The sequence below is a fragment of the Fulmarus glacialis genome, unplaced genomic scaffold (assembly GCF_000690835.1).
Source record: "Fulmarus glacialis isolate BGI_N327 unplaced genomic scaffold, ASM69083v1 scaffold27880, whole genome shotgun sequence".
In the NCBI taxonomy this organism is placed as follows: domain Eukaryota; kingdom Metazoa; phylum Chordata; class Aves; order Procellariiformes; family Procellariidae; genus Fulmarus; species Fulmarus glacialis.
The window spans coordinates 34064-38426 of record NW_009190024.1 but is presented as its reverse complement, the minus strand read 5'-3'; positions in this window follow the sequence as shown (position 1 = coordinate 38426).

The following is a 4363-nucleotide window of genomic DNA, read 5'->3' as shown; positions in this document are numbered from 1 at the left end:
CCAGTGATGGCAAGGACCCCCTTGCCCCCACCCCAATCCCCTCCCGCTCATGCTGAAGACCCCTTGGGCACATCAGGGCGATGCACGCTTCATTGACAGGAACCCACAGACCTCTGAGCCGGGCAGCAAAGCAGAGTTTGACAAAACCACCTCTGCTCGCGCTCTTTGGGAGCATTTCCAGCACGGCCACGTGGGCCAGGAGCCAGCTCTCCCAATGCAGCCGCAAGAACAGGATGTGTTTCACTCCATGTGCACATGCCTTCCCGTGGGGTCACTGCATCCCAGAGTCACCCCGCTCTCCCGCATCCCAGCTGTGTCACTACACGGCGGGGTAACCAGTGCAGACACCCCCATGCTGGCTCTGGGGGCACTGTGCAGAGCCCATGGGAACCAGGAGAAGTTTAGACACACTCCTGTAGCACCCAGCCACGCCACTCAGCCCTGACAGTCCTCAGCTGATCTCAGCCGGAGCCAGCAGGAGCTGGGCTATCTCTCTGGGTTACTCTGGCACCCGCAGCTCCCTGGATAACAGAGCATGAAGTGCAGCTGCGGTGGCAGGAGAAGCTCCTTTGTGCAAGTGCACTGGCGTGTTTGTTTGTGTAGATGGGTGTGTTTGCGGGTGGCGAAGGGGGTAATGCTGCTTTAACCCCCACGGCGGGCACCTGCAGGTATCCTGCTCCTGGGTGTGCTTTAGAAACTGCCACCATTGTCCTTTCCAGAGCCAGAGTGTGCTTGCAGCAGATTCCCAAATGAAGGTGGATAGTTGCAGATCCGTATCAGCCACTGCCACCCTCTTCTTTCTTGGAGATTTGTCCCTCTCAGAGTCAGGATTTTGAAAAGCAGGTTTCATCCCTCCTGCCTGCTGCTATCTCTGGGGCTGGGGTCCTGCAGGCTTCCAGCCCAGCAGAGCCTGGCACGGGAATGAGCTGGAGTGATGCCAACCTGCTGGCCTCAGTTGCCCTGATCCTCTTTTCCAGTAGTTTTGCCAGCAAAGGAAATGCAAGAACCACTTGGGTTGTGGTGCTAAGAGGAAATGTGATGTTCCCTTTTCTTCTGATGCTGTACAGACCCCGATGCTTGGGCTTGCCCACTTCTCCTTTCCCAGCATGGGAAATGTGCTGGGCAGGACTCTCCTCTCCCTGTCAGGCCACGCACCAGCAGAGCGGAGCCGCAGAGCCTGCTGTGGGCTGCCTGGCCACCACCCCTTTCCGGAGAAGCCAGAAAACCCCCACCCACCACACCGTTGCTGGTGTAGCTCCAGCAGACATCTCCAAGACAGCACTATGTGCTCTGACAGAAGTGCTTTCTCACCCCAACCTCTCTCCTGCAGGGGCAAGGCCCCATCATGCACCAAATCACACCAAAAACTGCCCTAACAGGGCTGCCCTATGGAAAAATGGGAGACAAGCGGGTCCCTTGAGCTTGCAGTGTGTCCTGCATCAGACAGCTATCCCGGGGAACATATTCCCACCTGCCCTGGCCCTGGCGTCTCCAGGGCAGCATCTACTGGCGTGTGCTCTTCCCTGGCTGCCCGGCAGCGCTGGGACCAAGCGCCTACTTATGCACTCGACAGGGCTGGCCTGGGCAGAGGCAGGGTCAGCCTCTTCTCGCAGCACCCAAGGGTTTGTGCTGCCTCACTGTCCCATGAAGACTGACTAGCTCACATCAGAGCACCTCTCATGTCCGTCAGGAGCCACCATTGTGTCCTGGCCTGACCTGAGCATGGACTAAAAAGTCCTCATTCCCAAATACCAAGGCAACACAGCTGAGCTAGCAAAGCCTGGTATCTCAGACATGGGAGGCCAGGGTTGAAGGGTCTCTGACCAGCTCTGCCAAAGGTTTTGGGAGGATCACCTTCACGTTTTTGCTCTCCAGACTTTGCCCTGCCTGTGCAGACACTGCAGGCTAGTTGGAGCAGGACCTCTCCAGGTTCCTACCTAATACTCAGTACAGGGGGAGAAGGGGCTGATTCCAACCGGGGGCTGTGCACACCTGCAGCAGAGAGCCCAGGGGACCGTCCCCTAACACTGCCACCTTCCCCACATCGACACAGAGCCACGCAGAGTGGGTCTTTGCAGGGGATTCAGGCTCCCCAGCTGCAATTGGACAGCAGAGCCTTGCAGACACCCTGGCAGGGAAGACCAAGAGCAGCTTTGTTCCCTTCCCTTTATCTCCCAGACAATGGCACAATTCAGCAGGTGTTAAATGTTTTAATGGGATTCAGGATAGCTTCTGTTGCCCACCTGCCCCAAGGCCATTTCACCCCTCCCTAGGAGCCAGGACTAACAACCAAGAAGAAAAGGCCTGTTGTGTATTGCATTAACTGCCTGGTGACTGAGCACTCCTGATAACTAGCACAAGGAGGAGGGGAGCCCCCTTAGCTTTCCAAGCTCACACTCAGCCATCCTCACGCTGACCCTATACCTGCCGCCAGCCTGTCTTGGCTGGCCGGGCCACCAACCCCAGCCCCATGGGAACATCATCCCACTTCACCACCAGAACACCACTGGGAAGGAGCAGGACCCGTATCTACAATATCTCCGCCAGAGAGATGTGGATTAGAAACGTGGCTGGTATTGGGGCAGGGGCCATATCCAGCCCTGGAAGCCAGTACAACAAGCTCAGATTTCCTCCTGCCTGTGGTTAGCAGAGACAGGGCTTCTCCCCTCTTCTGGGAGCTGGGCTGTGAGTCTGGCTCTACTACAGTCTCACGGTTCCTTGCCTTCACCCTTGGCAGTGGGTAGCAACACAGTCTCTTGCTAAGAGACACGTCCTCCCTGCCAGCGCTGCACATCTCTGCCCACTCTTCACCTCACCACTGCACCCAAGACCCAAGCGTGGGGAGGAGCAGCAGGGAAGCACTGAAGCCCCTGGGTGAGTGCACTGCTGTAGCTCCCCCCTCTGCAGAGCTCACCCCAAGCAGTGCCTGGCAGTGCTGCTGTCTCCCACTCCCTTTGCCAAATGGACAGCCATGTGGCTCAGTCACACATGCAAGTGTTTTCCAAAACCAGGGCCAAGGGTCTAGTTCCCAGCTTGAGGAGAGGAAGCAAGAATTTCCCCAACCTGGAAAGGGGCTGTCCCTGGTGTATTTTTAACTTAGGATGAGGATAAAAGAAGAAAAGTGTGTGACAGCTGCTAATGGCTTTGCTTAGTGCATGCTGAGTGGTTCTGGTTGGCAGGCACCAGAGAAGACCTAGAATAGAGGTGACACACCACCATCTCACACCCCCTGCAAAGAGCCGAGGGAGAAAGATTTCTCTCTCAGATGCGTAGGTAGCTCTCAAACCTCTTGCTCCCTGACTCACCCATTGCTGAAGGCACCATCTCAGGGCTCTCTCCTACTAGAGAGAGGCTAATCAGAGCAGTGAATTTACCTCTGATAGTGCTCCAACAGGCAAGTACAGTGTGAGTTCTGTTTCCTCCAGGTCCAGGCTGTGTTCAGCATGGGAGAGTGGGGAGGTTAGGAGCTTTAATGGCAAAAAAAAAATCATTCCCTGCACATGTGTCTGCACTCAGGCTCCGTCCATTCACACTCACTGGTGTTATACCAGACTCACACACAGCATTTCCCATGTTGACCCATCTGAGGAGTTAACAGTGACACAGTCCAGAGAGCATCAGATCATGCAGCAGGTCTGAGGATGGACAAACTCACTGACCCTGTTTCCACTGCTCCAGGCTGCCCTTGGGCTCCTGCAGGCAGCTGGATTCAACCTGCTTTAGGACAATGGCGAGGCTTCTGCCCCTGCCTGTTACCCATTTGGGAAGCCTGTCACAGGACTACAGAGCATCTGTAGTGAACAAAGCCTAGTGAGGAGCCTGGACCAGGCAGAGTCACCCCAACTGGACTGAACAGCCAGGCCCTGCTGCTGCCTTGAGCTGGGGAGGAAGGAGGGGGTACCCCATCGCCTGTTCAGCGCCAGCCGAAGCCCAGAGGAAGACAGAAAAGCTGCTGTGACGTAGGAAACCTTGCACCCAGAGTGTTGGGGAGGAAGAAGAGGGTCTGCACTTCTCATGAGAAAGATCCAGGACCCACATGAAGGCCCCAGGCGCCCAGGCTGAGCTCAGGAGTTGGCAGTGCCTTTGCTGTATCTCTGACAACAGGAACAGCTCGTCCCTGGGGCTTAGTAACGGTTACGCACGCAGGGCTCCTGCACAGAGCGGAGCGCTGGGGTGGTGCTGGGTGAGCTGCAGCACCCCCGGGCACAGCAGGCATCTGCCTTCTGCTGAGCAGAGTGAAAGCCCTCCGCAGCTCCTCGTGCATGGTCTTCTCTTGGGCTGCAAGGGGAGAAGGTGCAGCTCCGCTCTTGGCTGGGCGCTGGCACTGGGAACACAGGGCAGGAGGGTTTGGGCGCGGGAACCA